The sequence below is a fragment of the Canis aureus genome, chromosome 14 (assembly GCF_053574225.1).
Source record: "Canis aureus isolate CA01 chromosome 14, VMU_Caureus_v.1.0, whole genome shotgun sequence".
Classification (NCBI taxonomy): domain Eukaryota; kingdom Metazoa; phylum Chordata; class Mammalia; order Carnivora; family Canidae; genus Canis; species Canis aureus.
In genome coordinates this window covers 5219947-5238359 of record NC_135624.1, presented here as the reverse complement: position 1 = coordinate 5238359, position 18413 = coordinate 5219947, and the positions used below count along the sequence as shown (strand labels likewise).

General features: G+C 39.3%; 1 pseudogene; it reads left to right on the top strand.

The window, feature by feature from the left end:
* Positions 1 to 13122: 13122 nt before the first annotated feature.
* Positions 13123 to 13642, top strand: LOC144283815 (large ribosomal subunit protein eL20 pseudogene; annotated as a pseudogene).
* The last annotated feature ends 4771 nt before the right edge of the window (positions 13643 to 18413 follow it).

The window sequence follows — 18413 nt, the reverse complement described above, 5'->3', positions numbered from 1 at the left end:
AATAATAAATGGAGCAATAGAGAGGAAAACAAATCTAAATCCACAAAAAGTCTGAATTAGATATTTTAAGAAGCTGCATCGTTATACTACTTTTGCATACCAAGAATGAATGATTTAAACAGCTAAGGAGGGTTTTCTAAGTTAGAAGCCCTGTTTGCCTACCTTAGTGATAATAACCCTTTGGGCAGTTAATAGGATCTATTTACATATAAATAGCAAATGCATGTATCTCCTTAAAAAAGATTTCTTCTTTTAAGTAGGCTAACATCCTAGCCACCAATACCACACAATCACAGTCTCATCTTGGAAACTGATCTGCTCCTTTAAATAGCATTGACAGTTATTGCAAGAATGGTTCCATTAGAGATTTACATTTTATTTTAGTTTCCATAATTAGGGTTATATCCCTGACAAAGTTAGAGAGAGTTAGAAAGGGATACACTAGTTTTACAATTAAAAGAGCATGTGTGATTTCAATTGGGAGGGACCCGTCTAACATTTTAGGCTGTGGCAACCTTCAATCCAACACTCTTAATTTAGCATGAATTATGAAGTGGTAGTTTTGTTATAAAGTGTATGGGCTTTGGAATTTGAGAAACCAAAGGAGATTATACAGAGAAGTTTATATTAAGAATCTGCAGATTTGAAATAGTTAAGTGGTGCCCCTTCCCCCAAGTACTGTTAGGGATAAAGTAAAGGGAAGGCAAAATGCCATGCAAAATCCACAAGATTTAGAGTAAAAAGACTTTAGTGTTTATCTGGCGCATGGAACTTCTCTGACCCTGTTTTCCAGCTACAAAATGATACTACAGTACTAACCTCAGAACATTATTTTGAGTATTAAGTTCAATCACATGTAAAAAAATGTTTTGTAAACCATTCAATGCTCGATTAAAAATGGAAAAACATTTAATTTGCATTTTACTGCTTTTGAAATAGAACTGTTCCTGCCTTGGCCTGGGAGAAAAAATTCCTCTAACACTTGGCATCTTTTGAAAAGCTAATAATAAACTCTTCCACCAGTATTTGACTTGTAATTATTTTGTACATTTGTGAAGGGAAAGGAACATGATAAAAAAAAAAAAAGTAGTGATTTTAGACGAACTGTCAAAACATCCTTACACCAGTGACCACCTTTTGGTCAGGAAAGCATGCCCATGCAGATGCAATGTGGAGTGTAAAGCGGTTTTTCACTGAAACTCAGTAACAGCTCATAGCTATGTTAACAATGAAATATGCATTATATATAGTTTAACATGAACTAAGGTTTTCCAAAGATAGTTGAGTAGTAGGATTCTAGGAGATGATAAGAAAGAACTGAAGAGAACTGTCCTATTCCCCTCAAAATTTTTCTGATTTGTACATGAATGAAAATCAAGGTAATGACTATGGACTAATTCTAGATAGTGACAGGTAACACCGCCAACGATTTGTTATTGTTAGCGGGACTGAATCAGATGGTGTTGGCGATGAAGATGCAAGGTCATGAAGAGTCATTGCCAAAACAGGCAGCATGGCAACCCAAAGTCCTGAGCTAGGCAGTGTCAGGAGGGGAAAAAAACTAAAATTCTTACAGAAAAGCAGAATAGCTAGTTGGCAGAGAGGAAAATGGAAGATGTGAAACAAGGACAAAGAGAGAATAGGAAACCAAGCAGCTACTGGGAGAGAGGGAAAGTAAGAGACAGAATGGGAGAGAATCTGTCCAACCATGCATACTTCCTTCAGCTGGGTTCTGTATAATGTCTTAAAATAAATCTTCTTTCCTTTACTTGTGCTTGGCTCCAGTGTGTTTGGTTCCCCAGAACCAAAGGATATTTTAGTAAGACATTCACTGATTGGACTAGAGCCAAAAGTATAAAAGTAAACAAGAAAGACATCTGAACAAATTGCATTTCCAAAACATATACTAAAGCTCACGTGACACTAAAAGTCTTTCATTGCTTATTTAATTTTGTATAACAGCTTTATTGAGATGTAATTGACATACTGTAAAATTCACCCTTCTCTAATTGCCAGCTTACTTAAAAAAAATTTTTTTTCACTCCATCACACCTCCAGATCTAGTGTCCAAGTCTACAAGTAGCCTTAATAACAAAGACAGAATAGAATGGCTAGTAAAGCAAGCACGTTGTGGCAATAAAAAGTGACAGTTGACAGCCCGGCAGCATAGGAGAAACAGAAAAACTATAAATAGGAGAACAATAATTCCAAGGGGGAAAAAAGAGCAATCTGGGGCCATGTAGAGTGTTTTCCTTAGGCCCTTTTAGTTCCAAAGAACAGCTCAAGTTACAGCTAATATTAGGGGAAGGAGTTATAAGGAATGAAGAAAACAGGGATCTCAGCCCCACAGGGCCTCGTGGGAACCACGAAAGGCCAGATCACCAAGCCTCTGGAAAAACAGGCACTGTCACAGAGCCAAACCTCAGGAAGACTGGAACCAGGACATCATCAAGACTCCAAGGTTACCCCAGGACTTCAGCATCAGGAGCTCGCACATCATCACCTCAGTGATCAGTTATTTATGTGACTCAGCTGTCCCCTCGGGCTGCGGCTGGCCGTATCTAACTGACTTCCTCATCCTCTCTTTGGAATGTGCAAACGACCAGTTCTTGACCTATTTCAACCCACAGACTCAGTTTATTTGGCCAGCATGGTGCCTACACGTTGTTGAGAATTCCTTTGGGTGGGATGTGAACTTGGGAGTCGCTGGAACCTTACCCCTCCCCCTGACCTTCGCCACACCCTCTTCTCTCGCTCTGCTGGTGACACCTGCTCTGGTGACTCCCGCGCTGTCTTTTCTACCGCACAGTTTCAGCTTACCATCCTATCTGGTTCCTCATAACGTTTGCTCTTTCTCCCCCCATCGACTCTCTCTCATTCTCTCTCTCTATCCTTTTAGCTCTCTCTGCTAACTAGCAATTCCCAGTTCCAATTCCCAACAGGGGGGATGCCCAAGAGGCTCAGTGGTTGAGCAGCTACCTTTGGCTCAGGTCATGATCCCAGGGTCCTGGGATGGAGTCCTGCGTTGGGCTCACTGCAGGGAGCCTGCTTCTCCCTCTGCCTATGTCTCTGTGTTTCTCATGAATAAATAAATAAAATCTTAAAAAAAAAATACTCCTAAGGGAGAATCTGGACCACGTCACCTTTTTTTTTTTTTTAAGATTTTATTTATTTATTCATGAGAGACACACAGAGAGAGGCAGAGACACACAGGCAGAGGGAGAAGCAGGCCCCATGCAGGGAGCCCGATGTGGGACTCGATCCTGGGTCTCCAGGACCATGCCCTGGGCCGAAGACAGGTGCTAAACTGCTGAGCCACCCAGGGATCCCCATATGTCACCCATTTTTGGTTAGATTTTCCCCACTGGTCCATACTGTAGAATTCTGGCCAGCTTAGAGCATGGCTGCTTTAGGTCAGGTGTCCAACTCTAAGTCATCAGCTGTGGCTGAGGAGCTGCAAGGCCTTTGCAGAACAGAACACAGCCCTCTCTGGAGCTAATGCCTCAGCACGATCTGTAAGCAGTGTAACTAGTTACCTTTAGAAGGTACTGAGGGAAAAGGTGGCCATCGCAATTGTTCAGTGCAGTGGGTCGAAATGACCTGACTCTGCGAGCTTTAAAAAACCTGAGAGAAAAATTAAGCTCCATCTAGCCTCCCCCAAATAATTAAAGTCTATGATGCTAGCATGGAGTCTGTAAGAAAGGTTAAATTGTGCTCACTTTACTCTATTTAAGGAGCAATGATGTGTATTGTATACTTTGGAAGCATTTACAATGAAAATTAGAAGAGAAAAATAATGGAAGGTATTTAATACGTACTCAGATAATTGAGAAACTTTGAATATCAAAAAAAAAAAAGCCCTCATTTTCCTTTGAAATAGAAATTAGTCTTAGAAAGCTGTTAGGAACAGAAGCCCTGAAAGTTTTCTAATCCCGACTCTGATACATATGAGCCAGAAAATTCTTTAGTAATTCAGTGCCTCAATTTCCTCATCTGTATGAGAATAATAATACCTGCCTCATAGGGTTGTCAGATTAATGAAATAATCCCCCCAAAAAAACCCCTTAGAACATGTAGTTGGTGCATAGAGAGTGCTAAAAAATGTTATCGTTGCTTTTGTTAGTATATAAATAAGCAGGCTGTGTACTAATACATTAATCAGATTTTTATAATAGTTGATAATGATTGAGATTTCCTCTTTGCACATATATATTCTCTTTTCTTTGATATTATATACTAGCTCTGTCACACAAATCATGTACTGCGTTTCCATATGAACCAAACTGCTTCCATCAGATTGCTGTACCATCTAACAATAGTGTTTTGTTTAGGGAGGGTCTGAGTTTATTTTAACCCTGGTCTATCCATTTGCTGCTTTTGGTGCCTGGACTGAAAGGCAACTGATACAAGGCAATCTTCAGAGCAGGTTCCAATGCAGACAGTTGTCAATTTGAAAGTAAACACCTTTGAAAAACAACAAAGGCTATAGCTGATGCCAGAGCATTTATCTAAAGACAGTCTCTTTGGAGTCTCTGGCCAGTTCTGGGATGACTTCCTGCCTGGAAACAAGACAGGAAAGTGCTGGAACGGGTGCATGCCAAAAGGGCTGGGGCCTGAAAGCAGTAGGGCTCAGTTAGTGAAACCATTAGAGTCAGCTAGGGAGCTTTAGAAAACACATCAGTGTTGTCCCGCCTTAGACCAATTAAATTCTAAACCTCTGAGCAGGGGGCAGGAGCAGGAAGAGAGCAAGCGGTTATATTTTTTAAAGCTCCCCAAATGCTTATAATATGTAGCTAGGGTTGACAACCCCATTCCAGGGCTTCCTCTAATTTGCTTCTGCCACTGGGCCGGGCCTCCTCGGAAGAAAGGCTTCCAGGAAAGAATAGGAGAAAGTGGAGGACATCGTCCATGAATCTGCTCCTCATAGCAGCCTCCTTGGGCATTGGCCAGGGCTTTTCCCCTGCTCAGCACTTTGCACAAACCAAGTGGGAAGAAAAAAGAGGATTATGATTGGCGTTGCCTGCCCTTACAGCGCTCTCAAAACAGCTGGGGAGTCAATATTAGCCCATGAGGAATGACAGCAGAACTGTGCAACGTTATGCTGCAGCTGAGATGAAAAGGACATGCTCTGAGAGGTCCCCCAAGGTGGGCTAGGGGTCGACATGGAGGAGATGGCACTTCCTGAGGGTATGTAAGGCCTGGGCACAACAGGAGCGTGAGGAAGGCAGTTATGAGAACAGTGCCCAGAAGGAGCAGAGTCCAGGAAAAGGCATGGGAGGGAGAGTGACACGACAATGCTAGGGTGCAGGATGTCTCTGGGGAGCAGCAGGAAGTCCACTTGGATAACTTAGAATAGAGCCAAATTATGGAGGGCTAATGTACTCATCTGAGTAATGTAAACATCATATAGTAGGGAGTAGGAAGATCTGTGGGGGTCTTGAGTAGTGATATTGCTTGCCAATAACCTAGTCTAGTGTTGGAGAAGACCAGAGGTAGCACGGCTGGGTAATACGGATTGTTACAACAATCCCAATGTGAAAGACAAATAAATAAATAAAGGCCTCTGTGGTCACTGTGGAAACATGAAGGAAACGAATAAATCCTAGAAATAGGTTTACATCCTTTTATGTGTGCTTATTTTGACTTTGATTTTTATTAGACTATACAATACGTGCATGTTATAAAATTTGAGAACAGAGAAGTAAAAAGGAGAACAATTTCATGCATAATCTCTCTAAACACAAGTAACCACTGCTTTGATATTTCTTCCCAGTTTTTCATGTATTTTAATGCAGTTGTTGTCTCATTGTCTAAGCAATGTCTAAGCATGTAATAGTGTGGGAATTTTCCCACTTCATTAATAGCTTTGAGCTTTAATTTTGTAGCTGTGTGGCCTTCACTGGTATGGGTACACACTGTGATTTACTTGTAGGACAACAACTTACGAATTGCTTTCTATTCTTCCTTGTGTTAAAATAGTGCTGGGTAGAAGTACATCTCAGGCATTAATCGTTGTCCATCTTGATGGTACATCTACCGAGTAAATTTCCAGATGAGCCATTTCTGAATAAAGAATTTTCAAAAATTTAAAGCTCTTTCTACTTACTGAGAATTTACTTTCCAAAAGTACTGAACTAATTTGCACTCCTGCCAACTGAGTATAGCAATGCTGGTTTCACTCTAATTATGTTTGCTAATTTGCTAAAGTAAAAAACAAAACAAATTTGGTTTTTTGTTGTTTTTTATGAGGATTTACTTTTTATGTGCTATCATTAGCCACTTGTACTTCCTCACTAATAAATGGTCTGCTCATTTTCCCCCATCACAGAATGTTAAGAAGAAACAGATTTTAAGACTTAGCAATATACAGAGGATGAAAAAGAGAAGATTAAAAGTTGTTAAAAGTTGTCATGTTCTTCGCAAAAATAAACATGACAAAGCAGAAAAAGAAACATATAAATGAAATGAAAGGTTAAATCTAGAAAAAAGTTGCAAGAATATGGAAGAAAAAGAGCTAGTTTCCATAAAATATAAGGTGCATATACCAATCAATAGGTCAAGAATCTAATAGAAAAATAGACAAAGAACATGAACAAATAGTTTCAGGAAAGGAAATACAAGTGAATACTAGCACAGATACTCAACCTCACAATAAAATATGTAAGTTAGAATGAAAATGAGATAGCATTTTCACTTAACAGATTTGCAAAGACCAAAATGTTTAATAATAGACTTTGTCAAAGAGAATGTTGGGAAAGGGCATTCATCCACTGTTGATAGACTTAATTTATGAGATCACTTTGAAAGATAAGTGAACAATAGATGTAAATATGGAAAATTAGACCTATCCTTTGACCCAACGATTCAACTTTGAGTAATTTATCGTACAGATAATTCACAATCTGAATAAAATAATAAATAACTCATTGCAAATTTGTTTGTAGGAGTATAATATTGGAAACAACATAAGGCATATCAATAGGGGATCATTTAAGTAATGTAGGCTGTCTCTATAGAGTTGAATATTATACATCTATTGAAAAGAACAGTATATCTTTGTAGGTACTCATATTGCATTTCTCCAGGTTACATTGTTCCTTTTGAATTCTGTATCATACATCTGCAATGGGAAACTCTAACTCAAGTGTATGATGATGACTTTTCTACATTGTGTGAAATCGGGGTTCAAAAGGGCGGCTGCTTGGATTCTCTCCCAGTTGTGATTTGGATACAGCTGCATCAGTTAGAGTTCTCCCCTGGATGGTCAGTGCAAGATGACAGGAGCTATGTACATTGACTTCCCTGTTGAATCACCAGCTTCTAGCCCAGATGGGAGGGGCTTAATAAGTATGTCTCAGATGACCTGACATATTCTAACCTAAAGAATAGAAAAATGGAAGGGCCATAGAGAGAAGCAGACTAATGTGAAAGGAAGACTCAGAGACATTTGAGTCTTCACAAATGCACTCAAAGCATTTAGGAGTGAAAAGAAGATTCCCTGCAAAAATGTTGCAAGGGAATCAGCCTTCAGAAAGACTGGCACAGAGCCAGCTTGCCCCTCCTGCACCAGCACTGAGTATCTACAGCAGTGTCAAAGCCGGCTGGGAGAGATGCAGCTGGAGAGGCAGGCAGAACAGGTTGCCATGGGCCTCTAACACCACGTAAGGATGTAAGAACGAGAGAAGGAAAGGGAGAGCCCAAACATATTGTTCCGACTATTTTGGCTTCAAGGGACAGAGATGTAAACCAAAGAGGGAGTTTATTGGCTTGAGTAACTGGAAAGTCCAGAGATTTGACAATATCATCAGGATATTATTTCTCTTTTTCCACCTCCACATCTACTCTTCTGTGCTGGCTTCATTCTCTTGCAGACTCTTTCCACATGCTGGCTTCTGGCAACTCCAGTTTTACAATGAACAAAAAAGTGGTCCCAGCAGTTCCTAATAGTTCCAGTAAAAACCTTAGAATTGATTCTTACTGAACAGCTTAGGTCACATGCCCATCCCTGAATTAATCACTATCTGAAACACTAATAGGCCATACAAAGGTCATATGATCACCCCTAAGAATGGTGGTAGTTAACATCACTCTAATCTTATGACCCAAGAGTGAAGGGAGGGGGTGCTCATCCAAAGAAATTGGGATGCTATTTCAAAAAAAAAAAGATGCTGAACAGGTAAAAGCAATAATAGCACTCCACTCTAAGCAAAAACAAAAGATCAAATGAAGACTGTTCCCTTCTTTAAAAATAAAAATTGGAAAGGATTTTTTGAAGGAGAAAATGTTAAGATATAGATGAGGGGGGAAGATTACAGGAGCAAACTCTGGAAGAAATGGGAAGGAATGGTGTTCAAATGGAAAGACTGGTGGTGGAGAGTAATTATGAATTCCTAAGGCTAATACAGCCCCCCTTACTCCTCTTATGTGGCCTCCTCTGCCCATTCCACATACACAAAATTAGGATCCCTTAACAGGACCATTTGGATTCGATTTGAACATACTCAGTAACAGATAGTTCATGACTACGGAAAGTAGTTTTATCATCTGTCATACAGGCTTACCTCTCTAAAATGTCTGCTTGTCAGTGAGCTGAAACCTGATTCTCAGCCTTTCCTCTGGATTAACAAACCTTCAAACTTCTCCTCCCATCAGACAATCCTTGACGTGTTGGAGGACACATTCCTGCCTCAGTTTTTTCTCTTTTGGCCAAGCACAACCAGTTCTTTTGATCATATATCAGATGACATGGTTTCTAGATTTTTCTATGGCCTAATTGTCTCTCTCTGGATTCATGCTGCTTTCTATGTGTCTATCTGTAGAAGGTGCTTAGATAGAAGCCTCCAGAAGAAGCCTTACCACTGCTGAGTTCAATGGGACCATTGCTTCCCTTTAGCTGGACACTATATTTTGCTGATGCAATTGAAGATTTCATTGTTTTTTGTTTTTGTTTTTGTTTTTTGTTTTTGCAACGTTATATTACAACTCACTCATGTTGAGCTTGTTACCAACAAAATCCCCAGGTCTTTATTCTCGTGAATGGCTGTGAAGTTAGTTTTTTTGTAATTATGCAAGTGGTACTCTTTTGAGCCAACAAAATAGAACTTTATAATTTTTTTCTGTTACATTTTTTCTTGTTGTTTCCTTTAGGCTCCATCCTCTTACTTGCCCTGCCAAAATGTGACCTTTTATAACCAGGTGGTATAAGTCCTGTAGATCTTGCTGCAAAAGAAGGGAGCCCTCTGGTATTCCATTTACCCAACTGGTTCTTGGCTTTTGCATGGGCCAGTGCTCAGGCCTATTTCTGAATAATCCGGTTTCTGTTCCTTGCTAATGTCTTGGTCATATGTCATACTACTAATAACTAGGCAGCCTTCTAGACTATGGCTGTTGTGTATGTATGTGCACGTGTGTATCAGATGATAAGCTTTGACCTGTGGTTTCAGGTCAGTTACTGCCAAACTTTGCCCCTACTTTAGCCTCATGCCTGCTGTTCCAAATGAGCAGACACTGGTGCCAGTAAGCTGTTCCACCCCTCTCCCATGGCCAATGAAAGATCAGCCAGGACAGCTTCATAGGCATTTGGAATTGGTCAAATTTAGTCTGTGCTTTACAGCAGGGCTGTCAGAGCTCTAACTCTCACCATGTAGATAATGGTCTGATGAGCTTTTGACCCAAGTCCCAGATTCCAGATAACCCCCACCCCACATCCTTACTGGAACTAAAAAGCCTCCATACTTCAAGCCATGCCATCTAGGATCTTGATTCCCTTATGACTCCCTCATCTGGTTCACAGAAGACCCTTTTCATGGGGCTATTCATCTGCTTCCAGAATCTGGAAGGGGCTCTCTGATCTAAGATTTGCATACCCACTTACTATCTTAAGATGTTCATACCCAGAAGCTTCTACACATAGCCCTGGGCCCCTTGGACTAAATCCTTTGCATATAGACACACTACAAAGTGAGCTGAAATTTACTTTGTTGCTTTGACTTGATTTTAACTACTGATCTCTCCTGATAGGAACTAGCTCCTTTGCTTCAATTCATCTCCACTGCTTTCTCAGCCCCCAAGGCTGCTCTCCTATTAGCTTGAGGCTGCTTCTATACCAGGATGTCCTAGGTACTTGAGGCTCTGGGAAAGTGCCAATTATGATCACTAAAGAAAATGTGCAACTAGGATATGGAGGATGTGGTCAAAAGTGGAGCCTCTTCCCAGACCCAGAAAAGGAAGGTATGTTGTGCCAAGGGTAGATACCAACTGCCCTTGCATCCTGTCTCTTGTAATACGTGCACTCTTAAAGAAGGACTGGGATCTGAGATGCTCTCTATAGTGTAGGACTCATACCTCAAATATTTGAAGGGCCTACCTCTTTGGCAGGATTTTTTTCTCAGTTTTCCCACAAATTTCTACAATAGCACACTGTCAGATTGTGTCAATAGCCATAAAAAGATAATATATTAGTGCTTCTTGCTCTACATATTCTGTATCCCTGAAGAAGAAATGCTGGCCTGAACAGCAATGTTGAAATAAAATCATCAATGATGTTCTCATCACCTTTCCAAACTTGTTTTGTGGGATGCCCTTTTTTAAAAATAGTATTTTAGGGGTGCCTGGGTGCTGGCTCAGTTGGTATGGTGTCTGCCTTCAACTCAGGTCAGGATGTCAGGACCCCACATTGGGCTCCCTGCTGCATGGGGAGCCACCTTCTCCATCTCTCCCTCTCCCTGCCATTCCCCCTGCTTGTTCTCTCTCTCTCTCTCTCTGTCAAATAAATAAATGAAATATTTTTAAAATCCCACACAAATAAAGTCATATTTTAAAAAGAGAAGCCAGATATTTTCCTAAGGAGAAATCTTTGACACCCTCTCTCTGAAAAAATAAGGCATTGGAATTGAAAGACTGTACACTCAGGATTTTCCAGGTTATGATCACAGTAAAGTAGTGAGTGACATCACCTACGGGAGAGAGGTTTTCATGAATTGATGTAGTAAACAGTGTATGAGAAGTAATTACTAAATCTAACAGGAAATTTTTATATGAATTCCTAAATACTGAAATACTTTTCCTACGAATCCAAAATTAGTGGATAAGAAAGGGGAAATAATTTTTCTTGTATTTGTTAGCCAATCTAAGATTAAAAACTGAAAAACCAAGCCTATGTGGGTGGGGCTTTTTTTGTAGCAAAATAGAAAGTACCTGGAAGGCAATCCAAATAAAATCATTTAAAAAGAAGGGATCCTGACATATCTCCTGAGGAACTATTCATTAGAATGTTTAGACCAGATCCAAGAATGTTACTGGCTCCTATGTTGATTATCTTGGGACAGAACACAGATTTCAAGAAGAAAAAAACATAAGATAGCACTCAAAGAAACTGCCAATTCTGAATTTGAAGATATTAACAAATGTACTCAGCATTCCTTTCATCAGAGAAAATAAAAATATAGCTTTGTATTTAATACAGACTGTCTAAAGGATTTAATATAATATCATTTACTTCAGAATAAAAAGTATTAAAAACCATAAGGAGTAAGGTGTTGTAAGAGGGGAAAAGGGAATGAGTAAATAAGATTGGCTCTTCCTCTGAAATAAGAGGAAAGATAGAAACAAAGAAGCAGCAGACAGGGATGATATAGAGAAAGGGAAGACAAAGAGGTTGATGCCCCCCAAAGGACTGAAATGTTTCCAGCAAAGCAGAATGAATGGGTGGGAAGCTATCTTTGTTTCCCTCACTAAATGGATCTGTCAGGGCAGAGATTGGATCTGTTTTGTCTTCTACCTTACTGCCCATTGTCTAGCACAGCAGGTGGCATATTGTTGATTCTCAATTTGTATTTTTTGAATAAAATGAATGAGAGAGCAAGGACTTTAAGAACTTAGAAGGACAGGAAATTCTGGGAATAGCTATGTTAGAAATCAGTAAGAAATGAACAATGGGGTTGCAAATTTGAGGTTAGCTGGTATGCAGAGTTCAGTAGCAAGAATGGAAAAGCAGACAGATTGGAATTGGTGTGACCAAGAGAGTGGGATGGAAAAAGAATGAGAGGGTTCAATATGCATGCAAGAGTGATGGAAGCCAGGTTGGAAATGGGATCAGAGATGAAGACCTACTGGAAGCAGCAATAGACTGTCAAGGTCACATGATTACAAGCACTTCTGAGGGCTTTAGGCAGTGAGCCCTTGTAAAAAAAACAGTGTAGCATATAATTGTCACAGGCTAAGTAAGCATCCAACTCAAAGTTTTACTCTCACTTCTGTGAGTGTTTAGACATGGACTGTGTCTGATTTGTTTTCCCTCATCACCCAGTAAGGTGTTTTTTTTTAAAAAAATTTTATATAAATTCAATTTAATTAATATATAGTGTATTATTAGTTTCAGAGGTGGAATTTAGAGATTCATCAGTTGCATATAACACCCAGTGCTCATCCATCAAGTGTCCTCCTTAATGCCCATCACCTACTTAGCTAATCTCCTCACCATCACTCCTCCAGTGGCCCTCAGTTTGTTTCCCTATAGCTAAGAGTTTCTTATGGTTTGTTTCCCTCTCTGTCTTACTTTCTTTCCTTCTCTTCTCCTATCCTCATCAGTTTTGTTTCTTTTTTTTTTAAGATTTTATTTATTTATTCATGAGAGACACAGAGAAAGAGAGAGGCAGAGACACAGGCAGAGGGAGGAGAAGCAGGCTCCATGCAGGGAGGCTGACATGGGACTCGATTCTGGGTCTCCAGGATCATGTCCTGGGCTGAAAGCAGCACTAAACCGCTGAGCCACCCAGGCTGCCCATCAGTTTTGTTTCTTAAACTCCACATATGAGTGAAATCATATGATATTTGTCTTTTTCTGATTGACTTATTTCACTTTGCATAATATCCTCTAGTTCCATCCACACGTCATTGCAAATAGCAAGATTTCATTCTTTTGGATGGCTAAGTAATATTCCATTGTATTTATATATATGCCACATTTTCTTTATCTGTTCTTCTGGCAATGAATGTCTGTCACTCCATATGTTAATCACATGAACTAAAAAAGGGAGGAAAGAAGAAAGGAAATTAAAGACATGATTGACATGTGTCATGTCTATTAAAATTATGAGCTATTCTAGTCCTTCCTTGGGTGGCATGGAGAGCAGAGAGAGCTCCCTGAAGGCCTCGGGCACACACAAGGCATTGGGGAGCTGTCTGCCCACTCCAAATCCCACACTTTGACCCTCTATCGAATGCAAATCTTTGCACCTAATATTTTGTCATCACATCCTGCTTCTGGCACTTTGTGTCTCAGCTGATGAAGTCTTCAGGGGGAAATTGTCAACCTTGGACAGGGATTGGAGAAATCTCCCTTGTGAGTTAAGAAGGTCAGCATCCCGCTGCGCTATGACTCCCACAGGGACTCGTACAACACAGACTGGGAGCTGACCACTGCAGGCGCTGTCACCCAGTGCTGCTGAGATGTGTGCACTGGCACCACACTAGGCCCACTCAATCCAGATCATGAAAATGAAAGAGACTGCATCAGCAAGTGCTGCCTACCAGCAGTCAAGCAGTTCTAGGACTCCAAGATCAAGTTCCTGCTGCCTCACCAGGTCCTGCATCACCAGTACAAGCCAACATCACCACCAAAAGGTCCAATACCCTCTATTAGATGCAGAACCTCCCTGTCCCCAGGTCACCCCAAATAAAGCCTTGGGAAAACCAGGGTGCTCAGAAAAAAATTTTTAATTATGAGCTATCCTAACTTTTCTCTCTGTATCATTATATATATATATATATAAACACTTGCATATGTGTATATAATACTCACAAATACACCATCATAAACAGCCACAGATATTTTCTGCGATATTGGGGTTGATCACAACAATTGGAAAAATCTGTCAGTTAGTTATGTTCTATCTTCTGTGCTGTAGGATGGAGACAAGATCTGGTAAACACTGGGCTTGGGGACCCCGGAGACAGGCTGGAGATTTGGAGCTGCTGAGGGCAGCAAAGTAGAACCAAATTCCTGGGTATAGGCATCTTGTCCAGAGGGTTACTGAAAGGAAATGGCCTAGAGATGACACATTTTGACCAGAATCAAAGACCATGGAACAGGCAGCCCCGGTGGCTTAGTGGTTTAGCGCTGCCTTCAGCCCAGGGCGTGATCCTGGAGACCCGGGATCGAGTCCCACGTCTGGTTCCCTGCATGGAGCTTGCTTCTCCCTCTGCCTGTGTCTCTGCCCCTCTCTCTCTCAGTCTCTCTCTCTCTCTCTAATAAATAAATAAAATCTTAAAAACAAAGCAAAACAAAACAAAAAAAAAACAAAACCATGGAACTTGTCAAGCAAACAGAGAGACAAATAAGCAAATAGCATATAGGAAATCAAAATCCAGAATGATTGTGTGTTTGCTTCTTTGGGAGACCCGAAAATCAAACCCACTGCTAAGACCCTCTAGTTTTAAGTTCTCTGTTTTGATAGCAAACATATTTTCTTTTCTAGGATTTTCCATTCAAAATATGAGTATTTTGAATTAGTTTTCTTATCACCTCTTTGAAATGTCATTTTACAAGGTTCTTTCTATTGTATTTGTTTAAAAATTTTTATGGCATTATGCAAATACATATATTCATATATTTAGGTTTCTCAGGTTGGAAATTCTTCACTTGTGAAAAATCAGTGCAAAGGTACATTAGAAGCCTAATTAAAGGAAAACAGTGCTCATGGTTAGATAGGAGTGACATGGGAGTGGGCCTGGAAGGACAAGAGAATGAAAGGAATGTCCTCTCTCCTCCAGACTTCCTGTGCAAGTCTTCTAAATGTAATATTTCAAGGGAATCCATTGTTCATTTTAAAGAAAAAGAAAAACTACACTTGTTTTCCTATTGGGTCTATAAATCAGTAAAATAGTAAGGTGGAAACAAAAGAAATACTTCTTGGCAACTGACCATCTACTTTAGTCATCTGTCCTTGAATTTGATTGTGCTGCAGATTTGTCCTTCTGAAAATAGAATGATGTCTCAAGTATTGTTTCTAAATCCTCAAATACTTACTCCCAAATTGTTTCTCTTCTATTCAACACTGAAATACAAAGATCATTTAAAAGAGTTCCTGTGATGTACAAAACCAGCATTGTACAAAATCTGGATTGGGCACTCTCGTATTCTTGGTAAAAAATCAATTATAATACAACTTTAGCATGTAGGGATCTTTATTTGAACAAAACCATCTCAAAATAACAGTATTGTAGTAATTATTCAGTTTTCCCCTTAAGTCCTTGAGATATATTGTTTAAAGGTTTAAATTTTATCACAGGATATAAAACCCCTAAAAACAATTTGAAATTGGAAAAAGATTACTAGCCCTGAGACTTCAGACATTTTCTCCCTTGCTTAGTTATTCAACTGTTTAAAAATCTTATTCTTTTTGATCACTGATAGGAATGTTGGCGTGGCACAGTCATTTTGGCTTCAAACTGTGGTGTGTTGTCTTATTAAAAAAAAAAAAAAGCCAAAAAAACCACACAACTCCCAAGTATGAATTTCAGCAAGGTAACAAATTCTCCCCTCAGCCCCAAATATCAGTTGATGTATTCAAGGCACTACATGTCATCTCTTGTCCACCTTTTTACATCACACAGACTTCTATTTAGTCATTTTGGATTCTGACCACATTTGCCAGGAAATGACTGTTTAAATATGTCTTCTCACACATTTCTGATGGGATTCCCCTGGCAAAGGTAGATGAGATGTTTAAAATCAGAACCATACTATGAACAGATTTTGGTAATTGCTGATGAGTTTCCTGACTAGCATACATGGAGCTAAAGTGACAATACTATTGAACAGAATGGACAGCAAAAAAAGGGGAGGGAGTAGGATGGCACCTGCAAAAATAGGCTGTCCACTGCCAGCAGGGGTTAATTTGTGCCTACTTGCCTTTCCCACTGTTTTCTCCCTCCTTAAATGTTTTGTATCTTCTAACTTTTCAGTGAGAGGCTCTGCCAAAAATATTAAACACAACTTGACACACTTAAAGCCGCTGGATCCAATATCCACTCATCTTAAAATAACACTATTGATAATAGCTCATTTTACTGAGCTATTACTAAGTGCCAGGTGCTTATTTACTTTGTCTAAATCTCACAGAAACTCTAAGAAGGTGGCACTTTTATGACCCTCATTATGAAGATGAGGAGACAGGCATACAGGGACCTTGATTTATGGAAGTTCATCTCTTTCTATTAGTAATTTTAGATCTTTTACTGGAATAGCTCTAAGAATCCAAATACACATGTGTATTTTTTTTTCACCCACTGAATACTAACACCTACAGGTATAATTAAAGGACAGCCACAAGACAAGTTCCAGTATTTCTCAAGTTTTAAACAAGTATCATCAGCAATTCTGCTTCTAGGTGTTTACTCTAGAGAAACTCTCCCATGTGTGCAAAAAGAGATATATATAAGAAAGCTCATTTATATGGCAGTTAAAATGAATAAACTAGATTTCCATGTATCAACATGGGTAGATCTTGACAACAACGCTGAGTAAAAAAGGAGGTTGCAGTAGAATGATACATTGGTACAGTATCATTTATGTAAAAATGTTGTTTAGTAAAAACTATGTTTAGAACACGAAACAACAAAATATGTTATTTGCAAATATGTACTTATATCATAAAAGGCTAAATATATGAACCAGAAGAGTAAAACTTTCAGTATAACAGTTACCTCGGGAGGAGAGAAATGGGACTGGGGAGTGGGAGGTACAAAGGAGGTTTCAACTCTATAATGCTTCATTTCTTTTGCTTTTAAAAATAATACAAATATGAAAAAATTGTTAACATTTGTTCTTTCAGGAGCTACAAGGGTTTGTTCCCTTATTTTCTGAAAGTTTTGTGTTTTAAGAAAGATAGATGGGTATATTCATGGTGATAAGGGGCAGAAACTGTTCATTCAGCATGATCTCCGTAAATTTAGGGTGACATTTTTTTGAAGCAGATTTAACTAGATGCCCAATTTATCCATAAAATAACTCAGTATACTTTCCATAGAATATCTAGTTTTGAGTCTCATAAGTCTCAGTGCAACCCCACAAATAAACTAGTTGTACAATGTATTTCTCAGTAATTTCATTAAGGTGAATTTCTTCATGTGACTTTATGTTATCTGAAAACCACAGGGAGCTGGCCTTCCCCTCCCTTGACTCCTGCAATATCATTGAGGCCAACAGTAAGAATAATTGTCTGGAGACTGTTACAGGCCACATCTGGCCAAAGATGACTTCTCATGGGTCATCATTATTAACTAGACTGCACATTCTCAAATCTGATTCCCTGACCTGCCCCCTTCCTCTCCCTTTCATCATGTCCAACAGCATAGGATTTCATTACGAAGATAACGACCCCTGCATGCTATCTAATTAGGTTTCTGCAGTGAGTGTTCCTCATTCCATTATTTGGTATAAGGTTCTAGGTCATATTTAAAAATATTACAGCTTGAAAAATAATCTATGTTTGTTTGCTTGCTTTTGTTTGAATCTTTTCACTTTCTAGATAATGAGGTAGTTGAAGAATGCTAAATCCAGCATTACTTAAATGCTATTCATTTTGTTAGTACTATATTTTGAAGTGAGGAAATTATTCATTGTATACATTTTAAAATAATCCCTTTCAGTTACATAACTAGCAGTCAGTACCAGTTTGTTTGTGGGTATGTGTTCATACACATTTTTTTATACCTGCCTTGTTTCAAAAAGGTTAAGAGGCAAGTTACAGATAGATACACATAACATAGCACCAGAGAAATTAACTCTGAAGTTAGTGAAGAAATGGCAACAGTCACTCTTCACTTAAGTAGGTAAAGTGTATCCTGTTCAATCTTATATATAGGCCAGAAGGAGGCCACATATACAGCTCTAAACTTCCTCATAGCCAAGAGAAATACTGTCGGTTCCACAATTAGGTATCCAGAAGACAAAACAATTGAGGTTAATAAACAAGGGAAACAAGGAGAAAACAACTATACCAGGTGCTAAAACCAAAGAAAAACATTTTCCAGATACTGTCAGAGAGAGTAAATACAGCAACAATTTTCATGGTGCTTTCTTATAAAGCCCTTGATGTAAGTCCTAAGTATTACATCAAAATAAATTCATTAAGGAAATCTGAAAGGAAGGAGCTGTGGCATGGGATTGGAGACTGGGAGGGTAGGAAGGGGGTGGGCTGACACAGTCCAAGGGCTAAAGGGTTGAACTGTTGGTATTGATGTGAGGCTCATTACCAGGTTGATGATATACTGTGTCTAACCCAGGACCTTTTGAGAGTGAAAGGGGCGCTATTAATAAAGTCCCACAACACGTATAATCCAGGACTCCCCAAATTAGGACATATGGTCATTCTAAGTCCTTGCTTATCACCCACTGACATCCTGCTTCC